The 26,699-nt window shown below is 46.3% G+C and overlaps 1 protein-coding gene and 1 long non-coding RNA gene across 4 annotated transcripts in view; both read left to right on the forward strand.

Annotated features, from left to right (window-relative positions):
- LOC311439687 overlaps nucleotides 1-15,364 on the forward strand; it is a 41,496-nt gene extending 26,132 nt beyond the window's left edge. Inside the window, exon 3 of the long non-coding RNA XR_014694895.1 lies at nucleotides 13,201-15,364. This is a non-coding gene — a long non-coding RNA (uncharacterized lncRNA). The remainder of the gene's footprint in view (nucleotides 1-13,200) is intronic.
- NHS (NHS actin remodeling regulator) overlaps nucleotides 1-26,699 on the forward strand; it is a 246,645-nt gene that overhangs the window by 86,911 nt on the left and 133,035 nt on the right. The window lies entirely within an intron of this gene.

The raw sequence follows: 26,699 nt of genomic DNA on the forward strand, positions 1-26,699 counted from the left end.
ACTGGGCAGGAGCTCTCTCATCGTCCCTCCTCCCCTCAACACTGTGAATTTAGTTTGGTGGCGCAGGAACGCAGCAGTAAAGTCATAGGCTGGATTGAGTGTGTCAAGAGACACCTCCTAGCGTCCTCATGGCTTCTTTTGTGCTCCCAATAGGGTGAGACAACGCTTCCCAGAAAGCACAGGCAGGAATTAGAGGGTGGCCAGCTTGCTGCAGTGATGGAGAAGCATGGGATGTGCCCTGAGCAGATCTAGAGAGGTAGGAGACGAAGCTAAGAAGACACCAGATGTATGTCTATGCCCAATCTGGGCGGATTTAGGCCTTCCTAACCTTAGTGCTAGTTCTGCACTAAGCTCTGAAACCTGATTTGACTGAGGGTAAGTCTGATTGCCCTGGCTTTGTAATTAAGTAGGACTTAGCCCATCCACCTCTGACAATGAGTAACTGCATCAAAAGCACTGCAACCAATCTGCGCTCAGGACTGTTTCCAGAGGAGTGATGTGGCTCTGCTGGTTCACATTTGTTCCAAAAACAGCACTGGGTTAACTTTGTACTGGCAGGCTTCATGCAGGATCAAGTGTCATCCGTCCTGCCGCAGCTGGCGGAAGGCCAGCGTAAACTCCATATCATGTGCTCCAGCTAATTCATCTTAAATGTGATTATGCGCCCTGGGCTGATCCAGATCAAGTGTGTACTGAGACCAAAGAGCCAGGATTAATGGTTGTGGAGACATGACCTGAATTCAGCCAAGGAGGAGAAGGCTGCGATAGCCCGGTGGCTCACACCACCCCTGTGCAGCACGGAGCTGCTCGGCCTTTGGTTCCTTGGGGAGCGGGGCCGGGAGAGGGAAGGGGAAAGGGCCGGGCTTGCTGCTCGTGGTGAAGGTTTTTCATGGCGATGTTGACATTTTGTTCCTCTCCAAAGACACCTGTGTTTATTCTCCTCCTTTGAAGTATTTAATTGCACACGTGAAGAGCAATAAGGGAATTGGGAGATCCCTCTGTAAAACACCGGCTTTTGTTTTGCTTTAGTCTCTCCAGATCTAATGAGTAAGTTAGGCCTCCCCGTTGCCAGGATAAGCCTGATACTCTCTTAAATCCTTAATTTGAGAGACTGCGGCCCAGCAGAGCTCCCATGTGCTTCTCCCTTTGACGGGGGTGGCAGGTGGGGCTGCCGATGTGCTCCCAGCACATCTCCGTGCAGGAATGCAGAGCGGTCTCCCTGAACCTCCCACCCACCACACTGCAGGCATCTCTCTCAGAAAGCCCTGGCGAAGCTGCTCTCTGCTGTCCGGCCTCATGGTTCACGTTTGTCACGGGCACTGGGGATGGATCAGTCTTTGGAGGACGCTGCTTCTCCTGACAAGTCACTGCCAGGAGGGCAGCAGGAGGAGGATTTGTAGGTCTGATCCCTGTAACCTCACGGGCCTTTTGACTGCAGAGCCATTGCAAGATATGAAAGTTAATGTCGGGTATTCCCCACGCGAAAGGAAAAGTTCTGCTTTTTTTTTTTTTTTTTTTTTTTTTTTTTTTACAAAGACTGCAATGATAGGGAGCGTGCAGTGATGACCTTACAATCCAAATACTACCGCCCAGACGTCAGTGTTGTAAACCGAAGCTCAGAAGGTGGCTGAAGAGAGACCAAGGATGCTTGAGCTCAGTGCGGAAAACTGGAGGTAGATTTTCAGTGAGGTACCTGTTCCGGAAACATGGTGGTGTGCTTCACCAACCTGCTCTCCACGAGCCTGACCCTTTTGCCAAAAGCCCCATGCCACCTTTGACTCCTCCTGCTTTCTTGTCTCAAGCCATCTGCAGTAAAATCCATGCTCAGGCTCCCATCTTCTGTCCAGAACTGTCCCACCTCCATAAAACCTACCTATTTCCCTCCCCAGTGGTGGTTCTTTCTTCTCCCTCTCTATAACCACATTGTCATCCTCTTCACATGGCTCCTTCTGTTTCACCAGTGCATCATCAAGCCCCCATGTCCCCTGACTGGTTTACACCTAGGGGCATGCTTCTCTTCCATGCTGTCCTCTGGTTCATTTGCTCCACCGGTGCAGGTCACCTTGCCTGGAAATTTTTCATTTTGTTCATCAAACATACTTTAGATCTGAAATCTGCAGTTGATGTGTAAGTGAAATCTTTTCCCAGCCTTGAAGACATTTCTTAACGCTGTTTTCCACATCGAATTACGTAGCTGAGAACCACTGGATAACAAGTCAGCACTTTGTAATAATATTTCAGGTATACAAATTGGAAGCATTTGCTTGCATCTTTTGTACCTTTGCATATTACTTTGGCAGACAGTGATGAAACACTTAGATCACAACCCCCCCAGGCAGAGAGCAGGTCCTCCTGTCTGCCTTGTACCTGGCACCGGTGCAGTTATCCCATCAGCTTCTTATGGTGATAATTGGACCTGGAAATGGAGGGATTTTTCCCATATAAAGTTTGTGAGGTTTTGATGAAGTATTTTCCCTAACACCTCAATATGTTGCTTCTGAAGCACTGCCAGGATACTTCATGAGTTTTATAGCTGGTACATGCTTCAGGCTTCCACTCTGGGCTTTTGCCTGGTCTAACCAATGTCTCCCTGTGGCAAAAGGACACAGTGCATCCTGGACAGGCACCTAGCGTGGGGCTGTGAAGGGTGCAGGACATGGCCTGGGGCAACAGCACGAGCAACACATGACAATAACTCCCCAGGTTCACTGCAGCAGCATTTAATACCCACACTGTATAGGATTAAGAGCTCTGAGGTTTTGCAGTAGCAAAGAGAGGTTTGGTACAAGTACTCCTTCAGCAGAAACCCAGTTTTTGCACGGCTGTTTTCCAGAGGAGAGATTTCTATCAGTCCTTGTAATAGTGTAATAGCTGAACCCTGGGCTGCTGCTGTGTTTTAAACATCCAGGATCTTTGGAGTCATGTTGAAGGCTGTAGATACAGCTGTAAATGTTGAGGACTGTGCATCTCTTACTGTACGCAGTGGGGTGCAAAGGTATCTTCAGGGAAAGTAAAGGAGGTCTGCTTCTGTTAATTAGAAACAAAACCAAAGGAGGTTTGGAAATTCATTCCATCTCCATATTTCAAACCTGCTTTTACTGGGAAACACCATCTCACAGTGTTGGAGGTTGCTGGCACAAACCACCTCCCTCTCCTATCTCTAATGCTGACGGATGAGATACGGTTTCATTTCTGAAAAAAATACTTTAAAAAAAAGCACACTGAAAATAACTGTGTATGCAACTGCCAGTGGGCAAATTTAAAGTAGTGGATTGCTCTTCAGTATTAATCATGTTAATTTATGGTTAAATGTGACTCATTTGATTACTTATGAAAATCAAAGCTGAGTGATTTTCTCCACTATATATAGGGAGAGGGCAATGTGTGTGTGTGTGTGTGTTCATTATCAAAAGAGGGAGTGACCTGACCAATCACATTCCTTTGCTGCCTTTTATCCTGTCAATCTATGGAACAAGAATTAATACAAAATCATTTTTTGGTGCTTTTAAACTTTATCTATTTATTGTTATTATTGTTCAGGAGTGCCTGTCCCAGCAGTTGGCTTCCTTTTTCCTGGGCATTTCTCAACCCGAGATGTCTGACAGGGCTCCAGGAGGTTTCACGTTCAGCATTTTGATGATTTCCCATGTTCCATTCTTTATTTTTGGAAATTATCACAAGAATAGCTTGAACCAGTTTAACCTGTTTGTACATCTCCTAGCACAATAGGGCTCTAATTGAGGCATCTCACATTACTGAATGGGTGCCATTATTATTTGAAAGCAAGTAGGTACCTATTAGGAATATTTATTCCCTGTCTTCTATCAAGAAAGCAATTTTCTAAGGAGAGTCATGTTTTTGTCTAATTTAGGGTATTGATTACCTACTGCTTTGAAATAAAAGGAGATTTATATGCTCTGCAGCTAGATAATCTGCACAGGACTGTTATGGTAAGATTGAGCCCCTAGGCTGGGAGCCAAGAAGAGAGAGGATGTTTCGCAGCTTGGCTCTACCTTTCTCACATGATTCATAGGATGCTATTCAAACCTCTTTGTACCTCTGCTCACTTCTCAATTTCACAAAACTCTCTTAAGGACTTGTAATCGTTGTAATTTTGGGGACGCTGAGCTCCCTGGCTCACAGGGTCTGCAGGAACATTGGCCATGATGTGGAGACAATGTGCAGAAGAGTGGCTCTTCTCTGCTGTCAACCCCAGATACTCATAATTCATGCCTGTATCACCCAAGCTTCATTTAACATTTTTTTCTTTTATGCATTTTTTAAATTTTGAATACTTTTGAAACATTTTGAGTCTTTTTATTGATCTACAGTGAAATTAGGTAGAGAAATTTTGACGAAATGTGGAAATACAAGAGCAGTAGCAAAGGAACCTGCATGCTCCATAGCCACAGTCGTAGTTTCCTAAAGCTCCCATCAAGAGGAAAAGGAGTGTTTAATACAGGGGCACATTTGGTGGAATGTGTAGGCAGCAAAATGAAAATAAATAAATAAATAGAAAAGAGCAGTTTAAAAAAAAAAGGCGGGGGAGTGAATTTTCATGCTTTCAAACAGATGCAGAATAAAGGGCTTGAGAGGACGGATGCTGAAGGATTTAAAATCCCTGTCAGTGTGTCAGTAGGTGTGTTTTGCTCCACTTACACCGAGTGAGTCTGGAGGAAGTACTGAGTAATGTGTTCCTGGCAGTGGTATTTGCAAGGATGGTGGTGAAGGAGAACCGTCACCCAGGCTGCTCCTGAAGCTGCAATACCGTGTTTTGTGTTGGCATGAGCACAGACTGTGTGTTCTGCACTTCCCCCCAAATGCTTACTTGTTGCTTAAAGATCACCTCTGCTGAAAAGACGAGTTCCCCAGCTCGTAGTACACACAAAGGGCCCTACCCCTTTGTGTGTGTGTATTGTGCACCTCAGCTTTCCCTCAGTGGAGGACGGGAGTGCAGCCTTCCAGAGAGAGAGCCTGGATGCAGAAATGAGCAGATGGCTCTCCAAGCAATGGGTGATGAATATAACCAGGGTGCAAAGGGGACATGAGAAGTAGAGAGGGGCACATTTCCTTCTGCTGTATGTTTCTGTAGCCCCGCTGACTTTCAGCTGACCATTGGCACCCATCTGGGATGCAGGGGTGAGGTTTTGGGGTACCCCAGCACGAGGGCAAGGTCCCACCTGACAGGCTTCCCCCAGCCTGGCCAGCTCATTTTAGGAAATTCAGGTGGTTGCCTGAACATGTTGGCAACCCGGAGCTTGTTGCCTGCCCGCAGCTCACTGCTGATGCTAACGGTTTGGACATCACACGCTGCAAACCTGTGGCCAGCATCTGCTGTGTTACTTTTAGGGAAATCACCTCTGGGGGGTTATTGTGCTGGCATAAACCTGGTCGGGGTTCTGGGAGTGATGGGGCTTTAAAATGAGATAAATGAGGATGTCGCTTGAGTTCAGTCTTTTGCAGAGTTATTGGAGATTAATGATTTATTTCAAATTCCTGGCATAGTTCTCACTCTCGGTGTCTGGCTGCATGTGTTAATCCTCCTGGTGGTAAGAAAATCTGGAAAAGAGGAATACTAAAGTTTGAAAAGGCAGAACATAAACGAAGGTCTCCTCAAGACAATTTTCCAAACTTCTTTTTTATTTTAATTGAGATTTTGAAATTACTCCTACCCCTGCTTGAAGTGGAAGTCATGTTTTTTGGGTTGCCAGGCAGTGCTGCACAGGCTGTGTTTGGACATTTCCAACCACTGCTTGCTATGTGTATGCATAAGTGTGTTAATTAGGTTATATTATGAGTGTAGAGATACTACACTATATTTATGGAGTCCTAATCTAACAAACACTAGTCCCCAGAATACAGGAATATAGGAAAAAATGGTACATTTCTGTACCACTGATAAGACTGATGGAAATGATCTGCCCCCAAAGTGATGATGGAGTTGGAACTGGAACTGTTATTATTATCATTCTTCAAAACCTCTCTCCAACTGGGATTTATCTTTCTCCTCTATGCCTCTTACAATGGTCTGAAACTCCCATTTGTTTTAACTTCCTTGCTTTCCCTGTCTTCATGCGTCTCCCCTTGAAAGAGCTGTCATAATCTGTTGAGTGAAAACTCGATTTTGCATAATAATGCTTACAGATGATTGTTCTTACAGGCTTTGTGACGGGCTTCTCAAAATGCTGGGGTAATTCTTGACTGGCTTGCTTAGGTTTCACGTTTGCTTTCCTACTTGTCACTCAGGGAGTGCACGTATGCACCTTTTTGCTTTTTTTTTTTTTTTTTTTTTTTTTTCCCCAAATATTTCCAAAATAATACGTGGCCCCTAACCTGCAGCAAGGGGTCAGTGTGTTTGCACCCGACGGAGCTGCCATTTGCACGAGTTGTGTCACACCAGTGTTTTGTGATTCATAACCTACAGTTGCTGCTTATTTGGGGATGTCTTCGGAGGGGATAGGATGGGTTTCTTGTCTTTGCCACTGCTGACAGTTTGGCTGTTGCAAGGGTAGGTTTTTGCCAGTGGAGGTGTGTTGGTGGTTCGATGGTATTTGCTTGGGCCGTATCTCACTGCATCAGGTGTTCATTTTCTGCATGAGCTGTCATATCCTTCAAATGGGGATTAGCCTCGCAGGGGTGAGCCTCGCAGCAATACTGGAGACGCTTAATTACTTTATGTTTGTACAGTGCATAAGGAGAGTAAAACAACATACAAAAGTGTTGTGTGTTTTTTTTTTTTCTCCAAATTTTACAGCTCTATTCTTCCCTGAAATTCCCCGCTTAATGCTGAGAGCAGCTCCTGCGCAGTAGAAATGTTTCCTCTGCCACAGTTGCAGCAACTCAAGTGAGTTCATAATTCATAGAGCCACGACCCACACTGGACATGCAAAACCAGAAGCTGTCTGAGGATGAAAAAGCTTTTCATTTTTAAAAAATATGATTCAAGCCGTGTTTTTGCTTAAAAGACATTTGCCCTTTTTACATCCAGTGCATTCATTATGTGTTTCTGAAGAGCAGCTCTACCCTTTCGGTTGGGGTGACCTTTATTTTATATTTAAATGCAACAGCACAACAAGGAGCAGAAAGGAGCGATGTGAATTCTTCCGCAGAGTCCGTTCCCTCGCTCTCCTCCTGCACACGAATGCAAAATGGCAGCTGCCATGGCAGCACAGCCAACAGTCCCCGCTTAAAAATGCCGTCCTTACACAAGGAGCCCTGGCAGCTCTAAGCCACAAAACCCAGTGCCTGACAAATGGAAAGGGACAAAATCGGGTCGCGGAGGCTGCACGTGGGTTTTGCTCTTGTGTTGCGTCTTCGATCAGGGGGTTTCGAGTCATGGTACGGGCGTGGTCCCGCCTGCCCCGTGAAGTGGGAAGGGGCAGCGAGGAGCCTGAGGGTGAGGGGGACAGGGCGGCTGCCCATTTGGATGCAGCACCTGCTTTAGGAGGGGATGTGAAGAAATTCAGGCCCTGCTGAAACTGCAGGTGGGGTTTCTGTAGGCACAGGTAATGAACTGCTCTGGAATTAATGCTCCTCGGTGCTCCAGAAAGCGCCCTAGGATGTTAATCGAGGCTGTTAGTCAGCAGGCTGGTAGAGCCACGCGCGGCAGGGGAAGTGGTTATGGTTATGAATTCATGGAGAGCCTGCATTTCTCTTCCACAGCACCTCCAAAAGCATGGCCGAGGAGAAACATCTCACCCCTGCCAAGGGGCAGCCTGCAGGGACATCTACCAGGTGGGAGCAGGGAGCCTGGGCGAGCACCACAACCCGTCCTGGGGCGGCCAAGCACCTTGCTTGTGCTCTGCCCCGTGAGAGCAGTGCCGTAGGAGGGGCACTCAGCCACCCCGGCTGAATAAAGCCCATGTGTAGCCGAGGAGAAGGAATGCAAAATGGCAAGCTAGCACGCTAGGAAGCCAGCAGGCAGCTCTGCCGAGGTCTTTTCATCTTCCTGCTGATTTATGTGGTGCAGAGAGGTAAAGCGTGTTTGCGTTTTCGCAGCGCCGCGTTCCCAGGCGCCCTCACGGGGAGCCTCTGCCTGCCCGAGGTCCCGGCCGCTGCCCTCCCCACTTGCTCCACTCACTTCAGGGGATTTCTGGGCAGTTTCTGAGTGACTGCTGGTGCCCGGTGCAGTCCCGGTGCTGTAACCCAGCAGTCACAGCAATAGGCATATTTTGCATTCCTAAATTAGTGCCAGCGATTTGATATTTCTGTTTTCTGCCATTTTACTGTTCAGCCTGGAAGTGCTAGGACATCACCCCCAGTTAAATTCAGATACATGCACGCACATGCATGCACACACATGTGTAGGTGTACATACACACGCTGGATTTCACACCAGCTTCCCACTGTGCACCTGAGCCATCGGCGCCCTCCTGCTCTTCGATTCTTATTGCTGGGCAGCTCAGAGCCGTGATGCTTGGGGGCAGGAGGGTTCGTGCCTGCTGAAGGAGTGCCCAATTCAAAATGGAAGCGCAGATCAACCCCGAGGTCTATTTTTCAAGCTGAGCAGGTTTCTTGAACGAGATAGGGCGATGCCAGCTGCCGTTGCAGAGTGTCTTTCATGTGCTCTTCCTGAAATGCGTGCCTCATCTGTGTGACAGGGTGGGACAGCACCTGCAGGCTTTCCTGCCAGCCAAAGACTGGTGTCAGCCCTTGGGAAGTCGGTATACTGGCCGGGGTCTGAATATCATTAAATGCCTTTACAGGGAAGTCACTTAATGCCTTTTGTCTCCGAAACTCCCATTAATCTCTGCTCAGATTCCCTCCATTCCTCCTGCCACACCTGGCTTTTAAAAGCAAAACACCCTTGGTCTCCGCTAAGCATAAAGGAAGAGACATGAAAGAGGAGCTATAATTGCTTTCCTAGGAGCGTTTCTTCTCCCCCGCCCCTCTTCCTGCTGTTTGGTCAACTTTATTTTTCCCTCTTTCCCCGAGGTTTGATGTCTTTGCTCATCATTTCAGCTGTCAGCAGTACACAGCGAGCATTTCGGAGCAGGGACACTGGGCCTGGGTTTGATCTCATTTTCAGGGATGTAAATGGAGCTACTCGGGTTCTGTTGGTGTAACGGGGAGCAGAAGCTGGCCCTCCTCTGAAGTATCAGGAAAATGCCACCCACTGGTGGCATTTATAGGGGTTTGTTACTTTCCTGGAGAGAAGGAGCGAGCCCGGTGCATTTTCTGGTTGGCTTTGAAGCTCTGCACATGTGTGTGCGCCTTTGTCTGCCCTCCTCGCCCTCGTTTTATTCCTCTCTACTCTGTTGCATTTGGTTTAGGATTAAGCATAATTTACTTCCACCACAGTGCAAACTAATTACCAGAAAAATCATTTTTTCTAATTCTCTTTCCTTCCTTTTTTTTTTTCCTTTTTTTTTTTTCTTTTTTTTTTTTCTCTCCGTTTTGCAGTCCTTTCTCAAGGACGCAGTTCCCTGCCCAGAGGTCACCTTGTCCTGCAGGAGGAGCACTTGGGGGGGCTGAAACCCACCCAGGGCAGCCGGCTGTGAGCTGCGGGGCACCCTCGGTAGGTAATAGGGCCGGGGCAGCTCGATGCCAGCTCCCCTTGGCTTCCCCCACTGTGTTGCAGTGATGTCAGGCGAGGTGTGGGTCTCACTCGTCTCTGCTGCAGCTCTTGGGTAGCCCAAATACCACAAATGGATGCTATTTTAAGGTGGAAATGTCCAAAAAGGGAGGTCAGAGGCTGACACAAGGAAAGCATTTCTGGCGACTGATTTTGAGAAGGGAGCGCTCCTTGTAGTGTTTCAATGGCTATTTACAAACGGAAGAAATGGCAAAAATGATGTTAAAATCCCTGCTGCTTTTTGCATTTCGAGCTTCAATTTGAGTGTGAAGGAGTGGGGCCAGCTCTGGCTCTTGACCTGTACGTGCAGCGCTTAATTCTCTGTGGCAACTGTGATGGATGCAAACGCGCCGCAGCTTGCGTTAAATCACAGCTAACCGTGCAGCTGCAGCAGCGCTGAGCTAACCGCTTGCATATTTACCCACCTTGTCAAGCAGGCTGTGCTGCATGCGCTGAGCTCTGGGCTTTCCTGGCCGTGCTGCTAGCAAGCACCCGAACCGCTGAGATGTCCCCTTGTGCCTGTGGCCACTTACACCACGGCAGTAGCAGCTACACTCCCAGGTGCAGGCTCTAACACCATTATTCGCTGCTGGCTCAGGATGAGCCCCGGGGATGCTGCTGCCAAGGGAACTGGTTTTGCCCTTCCCGCCGCTGCGGCTGCACATTCCTGCCCCCGTGCTGTAATTCATTTTTGTTAGATTAGTTTTGGCCTGGATTAGTTCTCCAGGTTCAGTTTGCTGCAGAGCTGAGCAAACGCTTGTGCCAGCACAAGGCAGAGCGGGGATGGAGAGGGACAAAGCGGTGCCTTCAGTAAGAAGCAGGGCCAGGGGAAGGCAGCCGTGAATCTGTGGCATCTTGCTCTCACTTGCTTCTCCTCGTTTGATGAAGAGATATTGCCATTGTGTCTCCTTGTTTGCTTTTAATTTCCTTCCTCGGGCTGATTATAGAAATGAATGAATTGCAGTAGGTACCGTCCCTATAGGCCAAGTTACCTCTGGATCAGCCCAGCGGCTTTTTGTTGCAGCATTTTGCTTCAGGGGCTTGATATGAATCACAACCCTAAGGTTTCCCCACTTTGGCAGAACACAACTCCAGCACTCGCCTTATCTACCTGCCGTCCATCCCCATACGTGCACCCTCCTTGCTGAGCCTCACACGCAGTGGCTGAACCCCAGCCCTCTGCCTCTGCCCAGAGCTCGGGGCTGGTGCAGAGCAGGAGTTTTATAGCATCTTGGTGGCAGTCTGTGAGTCCTGGAGCAGCCCTCGCTTGCATTTATTTCCAGCAGTGCTTTTGCCTTTCATTGCCTATGCTTGCAGGTGCTCCTTGCTGCGGAGGGCGGGCAGGCAGCGCAGCACGCTGCCCCGCAGCTTCGGGTTATGCAGCGCTTTGTCTGGGGGCTCCCGGGAGGGCTTTTGCCCATTTCCTTCACTGCAGAACAAACTGAGGATGGGTTTTATTTTTCTGAGCACATCGGGTCTTCCAGCACAGTGTGATGTTCGGCATACTGTCAGCTACTTGGGGCTGCTTGTCAAGGAGGGGTGCGGTGCAGTGCAAGCTGAAAAGCTGCTCTAATTTTTGCGTTCTCATTCCTGTCGCAAATGGCATTATTTAATTAGGCTGTGCTGTGCTTCCAGAGGAAATATTTTGAAGGGAAAGCACGGGTGTTCCTGCATATCGATGCCTTTATTACATCTGGGCTGGCCGAAAGCAACATGCAGTAAAAAAGCAGGAGCAGTGGCATGGGTCCAAAGAAAGAAACGGCTTCAGCAACCTAGTCCTGGCTCCATATTTGGCTGTGATGTGGTGTTCCTCTCTGTGCAGCCCCGGCCGTAAATGGGGAGCTGACCAGTTGTTTTCCAAGAAAAAGCACAATCGCCCTTCCTACAATATATGGCCTAATCCCCACAGGATCCCTATGAAAGCAAGTTTAGGGGTTTTTAGTTGAACGAGTGAGGCCTTTGCAGCATCGCACAGATAGCTGCTGCTTTTCCTCCTTTTTTTTTTCCTAGCGGGGCTTTTGGCAGTATCAAGGAGAATAACTTTAGCTCTATGTTATTTTTTTTTTTTTAAATAAGCCGTACTGGACTCCTCCTGGTTTCCAGAGGAAAGTCCCAGCCACTTGACAGATTGCCGCGGTGTTGTGGAAAGGGCTGTCAAATAAATCCCCACGTTTCCTTCTGCTGCCGGTTCATGCACCAACTGCTTTCATTTGTTTGTCTCGTGGCCTTTTGTATCCATCAGGAACTGCCTTTGCCAGAGCCTCGCAACTATACACGTCTTGCTCTGGTGCTGCAGATAGGAAAGCCCAGAATGCTTTGCCGTGTTGGCTTTGCAGTGAAGCTTTATTTATTTTACCTTTTAAAAGGTGACTCTAAAGTCAGTATTATTTAAATAATACTGTCTCTAGCTGTTGCCTGTTGCTTTTTTTTATTGCCAAACTGTTTTTCTTGCATTTAAAAGGACTCGTGCTTGTTGGTAACAAGGATATGAATTGCTTTAACGTGAGAAGTACCTCCTGGAGAAAGGACCAGGCTGCTCCTGTTGGCCTGGATTAAAATGAATTCTCAAGTTCATTACAGGGGGTAGATCTTGCAGAGAGATGTTACAATAACCAGCAGCCTGTTGTTGCAAACTTTTACGCAAGTAGTACCTAATATTTACATAGATAAGATTTAATAACGATTCTCGTAGTTGGCCAAGTCCTGCCACGCTTGCTCAGGCTACGTGTAACATCCACCTGGAGAACAACTGGTTGCTTTCAGGGGAGCTGTTGCGTTCGCTGCCCTTGCCAGGACTAATTACTCAAATAGGCCCTTGCAGATGTGGACCTGCTGTCCATCTGATCCGACTTGCAACACTTTCCTGCAGAGCCTGGATGAAGAAGAAAGGTGCCCCAGCTCCACTGTTGGACTCCCCCTCAAACCACTGCTGGGACAGAGATTCAGGTGTCTGGTGGACTGCTGAGAGACTTCCAACAAGCTGTTAACATTGAATGGGGTGAATCTCCCTCTCCTCTACCTGCTTCCGAAAAAATAAATGTATGCAGCAGTCCTGGAAATTTACTTGCACGGACAGAAAAAGGGCTTTCTAAGGCTTGCAAGAAGTTCCATCTTCACAGCCACCTTTACAAAAACATCGTACATTTTTAGTTCTCTAACCCTCCGTTTTTCCTAAATAGGAAAGCGATTGCCAGCTCTGCTTTCTGGAAGACTCATTTGTATCTGGTAGATTTTTACTGAATCTCGTCCTACCTTCATAGATGATGGGTTTTTATTTCAAAGGTGCTTCTGCTTGAGTCCTCATGTGAAGATATTCTCCAGCAGTAATAACAATTATCTTTGTAGAAATAAGAAGATGAAGATCCCACAAACAGATTTTTTTTTCTGTTTAGCCAAACAAGTATAGAGAGAAATTAAGGCGGATCTAGGAGGCTGCTATTAGACCTTGTACCCTCTCATATATTTGCACCTTTCCAGATCTCTCTGTCCATTCTAGAGTATTGTGCCTCAGTAGAGTTAAAGTTATGGCTTTTTGTTTGCCTTTGGCTTTCTTTCCTTCTGTGCTGTAACCCAAACAATTTAACAATCCACTTAGGAGCTCAGTTTGATCCCTTATCTCTTCCCAGGTTAGATGTCAGCCCTTTAGAGAGCCCCTGAGGAATCCCCCTCTCTCCGTGGCAGTCAGAGCAGGTAGGAAGCAGGATGGCTGCTGCTCTGTGTAGTCACAGGTCGCCGGGGCCCGCAGCACTTAACGCTTAGGCTTCGTGCAGGGGGGGAGCTCCCACTTGCAAATGTTCAACAAAAGGAGAAGCAAAAGGCATGGCTTGGCAAGAGGGTGACAGTAGGCAACAGCTGTTGCTCCGGTGGGCGCCATAAAACCACAGGGTGCTGGTGGACCATGCTCTGCTGCCTGAGGAAGGAAAGGGAGAGTCATTCAAAAGCAGACAAGCGCTGCAGCAAAAGCAGGCAATGGAAACTGGGGACAGGAATTGCTACCCAGACACTTGAAAAACTGAAGAGCTGCATTGTGAGAGGCTGTGTTTTCCTCCCCCGCTGCTCACCCCTTTATCAGCAGCGATGTGCACATTTGAGAACTGCAGTAGTGTGGAAAGCTGTGACTGGCATCTCCAGCACGTGTGCTTATGTGCCAGTGAAAAACCTTCTACTCGAGTGTGTAGTAATCAGAATGATTTCTGCAGTGCTCTTGGTAAACACAGGCTGGAGAAGGTCACAGAAAGGACAATACCAAAAGCTCTGGTTGAGACTGTACTTTTGTCTGTTTATAATGACAGACTTCTCCCCTCCCTCCTGTCTCCTTCTGTAGCACCTCCTCTCCTTCCCCAGCGTCACCCCTTGCCAATGCCTAACACACTTGGGGGATGTAGATGTTAATGTAATGGCTTGGTTTTGTTTGTCCTGGCAGACGGAGAGGAATTCCATGCTTGGTGGCATGTATTTCAGAGGCACTTCATAATCTTCAGTGCCTCACATTTTCAAGCAGGGCTGCTATCAAGTGCAACAACAGCCTCTGTCCAGCGCAATACCTGCGCTGCTGAACCCAGGAGAGTTTCCCAGCATCCGCGTGTGGGTGCATGCCACAGCCGTGTCCAAACTCCACGTTGGGGCATGACCAGAGCATGCACCATCCTTTCCCACTCTCCACTGTGCCAGGGATCCAGGGCACACAGGCTGGGTGGGAGCCACAGATTGCTTCAGCAGATCTCACGCTTGTCCCCTGAGGCTTGCTTTGGCATGCCCTGCTGGGCAGCCTCAGTGTGAGCACCGCAGCGCATAGGGAAGGTGATGCAGAGTGGATTTGTAATGCTATACCCATGGGAACGGTGCTCGAGTATCAGCTTCACACTGGGGTGTGGGGATAAAAGTCAGAGAAGAAGTAAGGGATGCTCCCATGAATGGCTGTTTATATCCAAAAGATAGTGCAGGATCTGGGAACAGCGTGCGCCGGCTCGAGTGAGTAAGTGGTTTGGCTGTCAGATGAAGAGCTGGGTGAGATGCCAGCACACTGGTTATAACTGATGAAGGTAGGAACTGGGAGTTTGGAATGAGGTAGGGCAAAATCCCACAGTTAGATAAAAATGCTGTGCAACAGAGCAGCATAAATCATAATTGCTAGGAAAAGCCCTGTAGGTAAAGGATGTGGGCACAGTAAAAAATGCTGCAGCAGCTAAAAAACACCGTAAGGAACAATGACTTTGAAGCTGTGGTTTCTACAAATATTCAGTAAACCATGCGGAATGAATGCTGGGCATGACTGGCCAGCTGAATCTCAGGTATGATTAGTTAGGAAGATGAGTGAGAATCTGCAGAAGGACATATGTACTGTGCTAACCTTATCTGCTGAGAGCATCTCTTAAATGAAATAGGTGGAAAAGATTTGCGAAATTATTTTTTTTCAGGGGAAAGGTTAGAGGAAAAAAAAAATTCTCAGCATCCTGTACTTAATGTGTTTTTTTCTTCTGGAGTCTAAACTATTGTTCTTAGGGTTTATGGTACTGGTAATATATACCACTGTCACATAAAGGGTTTTGAGTGCAACAGTATTTATTCCTTCTAAGAAGACAGTACTGACCTGGTAAGCTGTGTTTCTGCCTGCCATTAGCCAGGCATTCTCTCAAAAGTGTATGCAACGTTTCTGTGCATGTCCATTTTGTTATTTTCTGGTATAAGCAGTTCTGCATGCAGCACCATATACAAATGTATTATAATTAATTATTCAGACGCCACCACCAAGTGCTGAGAGCTTTATGGAAAAAAAAAAAAAAAAAAAAAAAAAAGGTCTTGAGCACAAGGTCCTTGCTGTACCAATTTTCTGGACAGAAAAGGGAAGGGTGAAAGGCAATGTGAAGGCCAGCTCTGATAATGTAGTCTATAAATTTAGTGTTGGAAGGCTGCATCCTCCCTTTTAATATTTTTTGAACTTTGCGTTCTTTGGCTTGTCAAAAGAAAAATGGGATAAATGTTTATCTTCCACAAATGATCTCTGGTTAGGCTTATCTTCACTATAGACTGAAAATCAAAATATAAATCATGAGCCTTTCTTATGTAAATACCCATTGTTAACATTTGTCAGACATATAGAGAAAACATTCAAAGTCCTCTCTCATCTTTATGTGGGATGAAAACAAATCACATGAGTAAGTAATGCTGAAAGGGCTAATATTCTTTGAAGCCTTTGAGCAGCATTCATATCCCAAGAAACCTGAAGGTGAACTGTCTATAAAAATAAATAAATAAAAATGCTAGGCATACTAATGACCCAAAGCTACCATTTTGTAGGAGGCTTCATATAATGATGGCAAAATACTCCTGGCAAAAAAAGATGCCAAGCGCAGTGGGGAGTGGAATTGTGGGATTTCATTTTTCTGTTGTAAGGCATGGTGCTCTCCAAGGGAAAACAAACAGAAAATGGGAAAGTTTACATTGGCCGCATCAGAAGGAGGGCAGAGGAAACCAAAATTTGCTAACAGAGGAAATATTTCAGACTATGCTCTACCCGTGGAGGGCTCACAGATTCTTTTTTGAGGTACTTGGAGTTCTCATATATTTGGACCAGTTTTGAGACACTTTTGTGACTGTTGCACTTGTCTGAAAAAGTTTAGTGAGGGTTTTTTATTTGTATTTTTTCCTTCTAATTTTGAGAATATTACCTAGCTCTCAATTACAGCTTCATAAGTGTGGCTGAATAGTATCATCACAATCTCAATGACCATGGTGGGAGATGACAGGATCTAGCTAAGCAAAAAAAATATATTGTTTATGAACTTGGCAGTCTTGACACTTGTTTGTTTTGAACTTATCTGGTTTCCTTCCTTCCTTCCTTCCTTCCTTCCTTCCTTCCTTCCTTCCTTCCTTCCTTCCTTCCTTCCTTCCTTCCTTCCTTCCTTCCTTCCTTCCTTCCTTCCTTCCTTCCTTCCTTCCTTCCTTCCTTCCTTCCTTCCTTCCTTCCTTTCTTCCCAGTCCAGACTTTTGGCTACATTTTTAAAAGATGTTTGAATTTTCTTATGTTTTTGATATATTACATCGTAAAGTGGATCCCTTGGCTCTTCAGAACTTTATTTATCTCATGCAATTGCCATCAATCTAAAAGTGCATGTAATGGAAAAATACATAGAGAAGCTCCTGCCATCAAGGTGTGCAGTCTGAAATGAGAAGTCTGAAATGAGACTGTGTCTCCAGGAGAAATGGGAGGAACCCCTGCAATAGCAGGGCTGGTGGGCTTTGGTGGCAGAGGCATCACTGGGTTATTCCCAGGTAATTGTGTCAGTGGTCATGGGAGATCTCACAGATCTGTTGGTGAGGTAGTTAGAGGGAATATTTCACACTCATGGGCTCTGGGTAGAAGTAAGTGGCTTTTGTAGGCCTGATAGGTTGGTTAAGTGCTGGTAAAACATTTCTAGCTGTGGATGATCCTCAGGATTTTTCTTCTTTTTGAGACCCATGGGTGATCTGTGTCTCCAGCAAGCCTTGATGCTGTGGTGTGGTGTAGTTAGAAGGAAAACTGCAGGATAAATCAGCTCTTCTCCTCAGTCCTCTGGCCAGGCTTCATCAGCACAGTGTGAGGAGATGCCTGCATGTGCACTGTGCTCCTGAGCTGCTCTGTGTGCACCCACGGCCTTTGGTGCTGTAGCCTTTGGATATAGAAACACAGAATGGGTTGGGTTGGAAGGGACCCTAAGGATCATCTAATTCCAACCCCCCTGCCGTGGTCAGGGACACCTCCCATCAGACCAGGTTGCCCAAAGCCCCATCCAGCCTGGCCTTGAACACCTCCAGGAATGGAGCATCCACAGCTTCTCTCAGCAACCTGTTCCACCCTCAGAGTAAAGAATTTATTCCTTATATCTAATCTAAATCTACCCTGTTTTACTTCAAAGCCATTACTCCTTGTCTTGTCCCTACACTCCCTGTCAAGGAGTCCCTCCCCAGCTTCCCTGTAGGCCCCCTTTAGGTACTGTTAGGCCACTCTGGACTCACTCTAATACTTCCTTTCTGTGCTGGGGGACCCAGAGCTGAAAGAAGGACTCCAGGTAGGGTTTCATGAGAGTATAGCAGAAAGGGAGAATCACCTCCCTCTCCCTGCTGGCCATGCTGCTTTTGATGCAGCCCAGGATATGTTGCTACTCTTCAGGTTTTACATCTCCCACAGGTCCTGGAAGAAGGGGCAAGATCTGTACACAGCAGAAAGAAATGACTTAACCTGAGCCATGAAGGAAAGTTTTCTGGGGAGGATTTAGTCTAATGTTTCTCTCCATCAAAACAAAAAATGTCTATTATACATTTGTAAGGAAAGGTGCTATTGCCATCTCACTGTGAACTAATATTTATCTTGGTTTTGCTGGAAATTCTTGTTTCTTACTGTAAGACCCATTTTTTCCTCAGTTTCCACTGCAGTCTCAGCAGCGAGGTGACTGTTACAGAGCAGTACAAGTCTGGCACAGCAGGTGCTGTATAAGTAGACCTCTTACACTTCCTACATCACAGTGGAAATTAACAAAACTTCCCAGTCAAGATAAAGAAAAGTCTAAAAGTGGGCACCTGTAATACAGAATAGGCCTTTCCTATGTGTTTTCAGTGCTTTTCTCTTTCCTGCTCAAGTGAAAACCAAATCCCTTTGGGCAGTCAGAACCTTTAATCTCTCCCTTCACTACTTTTTTTTCCCTCTTTTTTATCCTCAAAAAAAGAACCGTAGTCTGCAAATGAAACCCTCATTCTCCATCACAAGTTTTCATATTGATTAGGAGCCATGAAAGATGAGCATACTGAGGCTGCGTGGCTGTGCTTTGATCCATCATTGCAGAAAACGGAGGGATGCTGGTTCATCGAAAGGGTCTAGATGAGTTATTGACGGCTGGGGCTTAAGAGCATACAGCTCAGTGTGCTTGGCACAGGGGTGCAAAGGCTTGTAAAGATGCTTGTGGGAATTTTCCTGCTTGGAGATGACTCGGTACACTGGGAATGTAGCTCCTGGGTGGCATTAGGGCCGCGCCAGTATTGTTTGCTTATTTTTGAGCCGAGACAGCCCAGATGGGCTCCCGAGGAAGCCTCCTGATGAGTCCCCGTGTGCATCTGGAGGGCTGTTTGAACGCACGTTGGTGTTTCAATGCTTTTTTGACGTGAGGTCGGCATTGCTACACGTGTCCCTGAGTGCAGGGTGGAGAGCTGGGGCGAATATCCATGTCCAGCTCTGTTTGCTGCTGGGCTGGTATCAGGAGGATTTACCTAGCTCTGGGGCCTTTTGTGTGGGGATGGTGGCTGGCTTACGAGAGACAATGACCAGGCAGCACTGGGGCAGGAGCAGCGGGAGCAGGGCACGGCGGCTGAATGGGCCCAGCCGCTGAGCAGATGGAGGGATCAGCCCGACAAACAAAAGCAGAGCTGCGGGCAGCACATTGCTGAAAAGCGAGGGGCAGCGCGGGGGCCGCTGAGGCGGCCGAGTCAGCGGGGCTCAGCGGACAGGATGGTCTGCTCAGAGAGGGGCCGGGGCTGGCACTGCCCTCGTACCTGCTGGGCTGTGGGTTTAGTGGGTTTGCCTGCACAGTGGGGTCCCAGGGAGGTTATGAGGGCCTGTCCTTGCTGTTTGCACTGATGCAGCTCCTCTGCCTTCTTGGGTGTGCTTTGGCTTGCAAGGAATTGGAGGTTTTGTTCCAAGGGTAAAATTGTCTTTGCGAATGGCCAGGGTTAGTTGGAGGAGGCATCTTTTGTCATTCAAGTGGTTGGTGTCAGGCCAAGAGTGGGGTGCAAACCTGTGTCTCATGCAGGTAAACCCCATAGATTTGTGGCAGAGGCATGCCAGCAAGGGGCCAGGGCAAGCCCTCGCTACCAGCCCTGTTCTGCCAATGATCTTGGAAAGCTTCAGTTTCCAGAGCCATCTGTCAGTCATCTTCTTTTACACCAGGTCCAGAAGAAAAATCAAGGAGTTGCTCTGCCTAGTAGTAAACACTTTGCTCATAGCTATTGGGCAAGAGAGAGGAATGGAAATGGAGGGGGAAGATACTACTGCATATCCACCAAATGGTGCTGCTCTGCCCATGCCCTGCTCAGCTCCCTTATGTGTGTCTGAAGGTAATGTGGGAACCTGGAGAAGTTAATAAATGGGTGCTCCTATGGGCTGGGTAAGGAAGGGCCCACTTTGTAGAAGTGTGTAGGTGGATAACTCCTGAGATCTACTCTAGAGCACTGAAGCCTTCATGGTGGAGAAGATCCCTTGAAATGCTGGGCGTTGCAGAGACAGGACAAAGGCCAGTCCTGTCATATAATGCCTACAGACAAATTTTTCCAAATATAGAACACTTATCTTCTTTTAAAGGCATTAGCTTTGCAAAATATTTCTTGCAAATCAGATTATTCTGAAATAGCCTTGTTTTTAAAATATGTTTTTTCTTTTAATTGGTAGAGGAAATGATTTTTTGTAGAATCATTTAGGTTGGAAAACACCTCCAATTTCATCTTTGTATTAAAATTTGACAGTGACTACCAAGATGTCACCTACTGTAATGGGTATAATTATCAGATGTCCTGGTTTCAGTTAGCACAGAATTAATTTTCTTCCTAGTAGCTGGTGGAATGCTGTGTTTTGGCTTAGAATGAGAAGAGTGCTGATAACACCCCGATGCTTTAATTGTTGCAGAGCAGTGCTTATACTAAGCCAAGGACATCTCAGCCTTTGCTCTGTCCTGCCAACGGGCAGGCTGGGGGGGTGCAGTAAGAGCTGGGAGGGGACAGACCCAGGACAGGTGACCCAAACTAGCCAAAGGGGTATTCCATACCATCTGACGTCATGCTAAACAATATATAGGGGTGGCTAGCCGGGGGGAGGGGGCCGGACTGCTCGGGGTTAAGCTGGGCATCGGTCAGCGGGTGGTGAGCAATTGCATTGTGCATCACTTGTTTGTACATATTATTAGTAGTAGTACTATTATCATCATTGTATTATTATTATTATTATTATTATTATTATTATTATTTTCCTGTCTTATTAAACTGTCTTCATCTCAACTCATGAGCTTCACTTTCCATTTCTCTCCCCCGTCCCAGAGAGGGAGGGGGGAGGGTGAGCGAACGGCTGCGTGGTGTTTAGCTGCCAGCCGGGTTAAACCACGACATCAGAGAACTAAGTTTTGTTTAAATGAAGGAATGACAGTGTGATGCAATACAGAAATGAGTGCACATTTAAAACAAACATGCCTTCCAAACTTTGTCCTTTAATTAACCTGACAGGTAAGATTGATTTCTTTTAGAAGTTGTGAGATTTAGGGACACCAAGTTAGGTGCGTGTGTCGATCTGCTTGAGGGTAGGAAAGCTCTGCAGGAGGATCTGGATAGGCTGCACCGATGGGCTGAGGTCAACTGCATGAAGTTTAACAAGGCCAAGTGCCGGGTCCTGCACCTGGGGCGCAATAACCCCAAGCAGAGCTACAGGCTGGGAGAGGAATGGTTGGAAAGCTGCCAGGCAGAGAAGGACCTGGGAGTGATGGTTGATAGTCGGCTGAATATGAGCCAGCAGTGTGCTCAGGTGGCCAAGAAGGCCAACGGCATCCTGGCTTGTATTAGGAACAGTGTGACCAGCAGGGCTAGGGAGGTGATCGTCCCCCTGTACTCAGCTCTGGTGAGGCCGCACCTTGAGTACTGTGTTCAGTTTTGGGCCCCTCGCTACAAGAAGGACATCGAGGTGCTTGAGCGGGTGCAGAGAAGGGCGACGAAGCTGGTGAGGGGCCTGGAGAACAAGTCCTACGAGGAGCGGCTGAGGGAGCTGGGCTTGTTCAGCCTGGAGAAGAGGAGGCTCAGGGGTGACCTTATCGCTCTCTACAGATACCTTAAAGGAGGCTGTAGCGAGGTGGGGGTTGGCCTGTTCTCCCACGTGCCTGGTGACAGGACGAGGGGGAATGGGCTTAAGTTGAGCCAGGGGAGTTTTAGGTTAGATGTTAGGAAGAACTTCTTCACTGAAAGGGTTGTGAGGCATTGGAACAGGCTGCCCAGGGAAGTGGTGGAGTCACCATCCCTGGAAATCTTCAAAAGACGTTTAGATGTAGAGCTTAGGGATATGGTTTAGTGGGGACTGTTAGTGTTAGGTCAGAGGTTGGACTCGATGATCTTGAGGTCTCTTCCAACCTAGAAATTCTGTGATTCTGTGATTCTGTGATTATTTAGATTGGCCAGTCTTCATTCCGCAGCTGTAGGCATTTGAGTGGCCATCCAAGGGTCACCCTGGCCCCTCTGGTACCCTGAAATCAGGGGCATCACCACATTCTTGCCTTGTCTCTTGGTGAGGCAGCCCAGCTGCTCCTTCAGGCTTGTGGTGAGCATGGCTGCCCACTTGGATCAGCAAGGTACCAAGCACAATCTGGGAGAATCATGTTCTCCAGACAGCTTAGACTTCACAAACACACTTTCCCCTCTTGGAACAAAGTCCTTCTCTTTAAAGACACCAAGGTACATCCTTCTGCCCTGAGTGAAGGAATAAGTCCTGTGAAGCACTAGGGTATGAACTCTGCCAGTGGAAGGGCTGTCCAGTTTTAGCTAGAGATGGCTATAAGGGAAATAGCAGCAATATAGGAAAAAGCAAAGAAAAGGATCTTCTGAGTTGCTTTGAAGACTTTCCAGGACCTCACTGCTCTAAAACCTAGGAAGCTTTTTCTGGCCTAAATTTATTTTGACCGGGTTATAACCGTTTAAGCCAGCTTCAATAACCTGTCTTTCTCTCGGCTTTTATCTCCGCAATTAATTTAGAGTAGGCATCTATATAAACATTTGGCCTTCATTTTGCAAGACTAAAGCTGAAGTCTTCTGGCCTCCTGTAAAATAGGTTCACAGATCCCCAATTCCTAGTAGTTTTTCTGTTCCAGAGCTGAGCTAGAGGGCCTTCTTGGAAATGTTGTCCCAAAAGGACTTGGTGTGGTGGTTTTACCGTGCTGGGCAGCTAAACCCCACAACCGCTCTCTCACTCCCCCTCCTTTAGATGAGGAGGGGGGAGAAGTAAAGCAAAGAACAACTCACGGGTTGAGATAAGGATAATTTAATTAAAGGGAAATAATTATAATAATGAAATAAAGACTACCATGAACTAAACCATTTAACTAAGGGGAAATAAAAGGGAAAGGGGAAAAAGGGAGGAAAACAAACAAACAAAATAAATGAAAGCTATATGGGAGTGCAGAGGAAAGAAATTACTCTCTACTTCCCACAAATGAGCGATGATTGACCACGTCCTTGAAGCAAGGCCTCAACGCACGCAGCCAGTGTTCGAGAGGAGGACCGACGTCTTCTCAACGAGAGCCCACCCCTCCCCTCTTCTTCCTGTTTCCACCTTTTATTGCTGAGTGTGACACCACATGGTATGGAATATCCCTTTGATTGGTTTAGGTCAGCTGCCCTAGTGATGTTTCTCTCCTCACTTTTTGCCCACCCCCTAGGAGGGTTAGAGAAAGGCCCAGTGCTGTGCCACTGCTGCTCAGCAGTAGACACAACACTGGTGTGATAACACTGCTGTTCCAGCTACAAGTACAGAGTACGGCACTGTATGGGCTGCTGCCGGGAAAGTTAACATTCCAGCCAGACCCAGTACACTTGGTGATTTTGAAGTGCTATGACCCTTCACGCTTTGTCACTTCTACTAGGCTACCTGAGAAGGTGGAGTGTGCTTACAAATGTATATGGATATGCAGAGTTCATGTGTGTGTGCTTATTTCTGATCTGATGTTTGGGAATTGTTATACATTTTGGTTCAGATAAGGCCCTACCTATATTCACTTGAACCACTTGACTTATTTTTTACTCTGTACTACACCAAAGGACACAAATAACTTTGTAATTTCATAGAGGACCAAATCAAAATTACACATCACAGTTCAGTATAGAAAAGGCCCCAAATGCAGCTGTGAAAATCCCACTGATCTGCTGTTTTCATCTCATACAGAGAAATAGTTGCTGAAGTAATTTTACCCCTGTCAGAGAAGCAAGTGAAAGGAAATGTTTCCACGACAGTTGGTATTTCAGAGATACAAGGTTTCAGAGGAATTAAACAAGGTTAGTATTTTAAAGCAGCTGGTGTTGCCAACCAACAGGCTATTTTGCCATCTAGTCTTTCTAATTTTGATTGTGAAGAGTATTGCCAGCTTGAATGATGGGGCATATGGGACTGCAGGGTTTTTTTTAAGCAGTGATGAAAAATGAGAATAAATAAAAGAAAAATATGTTCATGAGCAAAGGGTAGCAGCCACAGAAAATGCCCCTTCATTCCAACCTCATCCTAGAAGGTTTGTGCGTCCTAACTATCTGCAGTGCCTCAGAGCTTCTGCCATGCAGCTTGGCATGGGAATCCGTCTGTTTTGGTTTCAGTGGGTATTAGGCATGCTTCTTCTTAATAGTCCCTCCATTTGGAAGCTGAAAATCATCTCACCGAGCTCCAAAAGCCATTTTCTTTCAAAGGTAGTCTCCAGGGCCACCTAACGTTATTTAGCATATAAAAATGCTGTAAATTTTGTCTCTGTTTTTACAATATAAAGGTTTAACTAGTGGCAAGAATGCTCAAGCCAGCCCATGGCATACTTTATTTTCCAAGCGAGAAACTGGGAATATCTATGCCAAAAGAACCAGATGGTGCTGTCTGCTTGTATTCAGTAGCTGGGCTGGTGATGCTCCCACGGAGCAAGGGGTGACAGTCGCATTTGAGGGTTGAGACAGCTTATAGAGGATCTCAAAATCTGCCTTTAGATGAAAAGTTAAGCCATCTTGTCTTTGAATAGGTGAAAAAAGAAGTATTAGAGTCTTACAAAAACAAGAGTGCTAGAAGGTGGGATCCTCCACTGTGGCTGATTAAGGGTCAGTGGAAGAATATACAGTCCAAAAGTGGGTTTTAAGCTCCTGTTGTGTACCTAAGTTTAGAGACGACTGAAACCTAGGCTGTCTTTTGGTAGAGATTAGGCGAGTCTCAGGTCTGCTCTGCCATTTGCTGGCTACCCACAAGTGCAAATGGTAGTCATGTCAAGCAGAGGGAAACTGGCCAGGTGAAAGATGTTTGGGCTGTGCGCCATTTCCCCAAATATGTTTATGACAGCTTCGCACTGCCAGACTCTTGTTAGTGACTCTAGTCCCAGATTTTCTTATAAACAGAATGCTAGCTGTTTTGAGATAACTAATCTCAGCAGAAAGGCAAACTAGGGATATTTTCTAAAGCTGTGCATCATGGGGAAGATCTTTCTGCTTCTTTGTGGCAGAAGTAAAGACTTGTAACATGGCTGTATTGTTCCCCCTAACGATCACACTGAACAAAGAGTCTCATAAAGGCCCTTTCTACTTACCTGTGATATAGCACCAATAGCTCTCCAGTCAGCTTTTGAGTCTCTGATGTTGCCAAAAGTTTAATGGCTTCTAGATCTAGAAGAAGAATGAGGGCATCCCAGCTGATTGATACACCATGCTCATTTCAACAAAATATGCCGGGTCCCAAGAGTCAAAGGTGTTAATGTGACCTTGACGCTGGGTCGTGTTTAATAGTCAAGTGAGATTTGAGAGCTTGAGCATAGAAAACTCTGCCTGCTCGGGCGTATAGCCAACAACTTCCATTAAAGTCTTTTATAAAGACTTCAGATTATCACATAATATTCACTTTATAATACTGTGTTGTTAAAGATACAGAAGAAAAGGCAGGGGAGAAGCTGAAAGCATCTGAAAGGTGTTGTATGGCCAGATCTCATTTTACTTTTGAACTGCATTCTGTTTTGCTTCAGCTACAAAGCTTTAAAAGGAAAACCCTGTTTGAGAACTTTGAATTGGCATTAAATGCGGTATTAAAGACCATCTTGTTGGAAGGCCAAGTCCTCCAAGATAAACTGGTGTAGTTGCTGCTGCTTTTTTGGAAACAATCAATTCTTGCTTGAAAGATAAAGAAGAGAAAAAAGGCAAATACAAATGATACAAAAATGCTACTTCCATTTCTGTTGCTGAGCATCCTGGCAGCACAGGGGAAAGGCTGAGCACAGCCTTATCAGTCACTCCAAGACTTGGCAAATTAGGACCAGCATAAAGCTGTTTATGACTGCTTTTAGCTAGCTTTTCAGTTACAGGCTTACTGCAAAATTGCCAGAGAAATACTGTTGACAGCTGCCTGGGCTTCTTTAAACAAAGGGAAAAAAAGGAGTTAAGAAAACAACAAGCAATAGGACAAGAGGAAGTGGCCTCAATTTGCACCAGGGGAGGTTTAGGTTGAATATTAGGAAAAAATTCTACAATGAAAGGGTTGTGAAGCATTGGAACAGACTGCACAGGGAAGTGGTTGAGTCACCATCCCTGGAGGTATTCAAAATGTAGTAGACATGGTGCTTAGAGACCTGGTTTAGCAGTAGACTTGACAGTGCTAGGTTAATGGTTGGACCTGATGATCTTAGAGGTTGTTTCCAATCTAAATGATTCTATGGTTCTGTGATAAGAATTGGAAGACCCTTTCCTCTCATTTTTCATTAGGGCTAAGACCAGTGTTTTTTGAGCAGATTTTGGTGGGCTGTTTTTTGTCTCTGAGATCTTGCCTGCTACTGGAAGGGGGTTTCTCTGGTTGGGTTCAATTCCTTCGTAGAAGCTGTATCCAGGAGATACATTTCAAGGTTTAATCCATTAAAGAGATGTTCATCTTAGAAGATCGTTCATTTTGTCAGTATGTTGTTGTACTGATATGACCTGCAATTTAAAGTTGGCAAATGAGACTTGCCTACCCAGTCTCAGTTGAAATCAAGTGGATTTCATGAAGGTGGATGAGACAGGAGCTTGTTCCATTGAGCTCATTGTGCCAGGCTGCCATGTTGCAAACGAAGCCTTTTTATAATCACTAGAAAAGCTTTTCCCTCAGTTCCCCCTCCTCTGCTTTTCTTAAATCACTACTACTATGAGTCAATCACTCAAGATCCATCATAGTTACAGCCACAAGAATTTGACCTTACATCTATTTTAAATTCCTGTTGGTAGAGCTGTTTTCAGGCACTCTTTGGATCTCTTTCTCCTCAGAAACAGGCTTCTAGACTGTCATGTGTGAGACAAAGAGAAATGAAGATGCACGCACAATTTAATTTGATGGAACCATAATTTGGCAAAGGAAGAGTGGATATGGGCATAAACT

This window comes from Aythya ferina, assembly GCF_964211825.1.
Source record: "Aythya ferina genome assembly, chromosome: 1".
NCBI classification, from domain to species: Eukaryota; Metazoa; Chordata; class Aves; order Anseriformes; family Anatidae; genus Aythya; species Aythya ferina.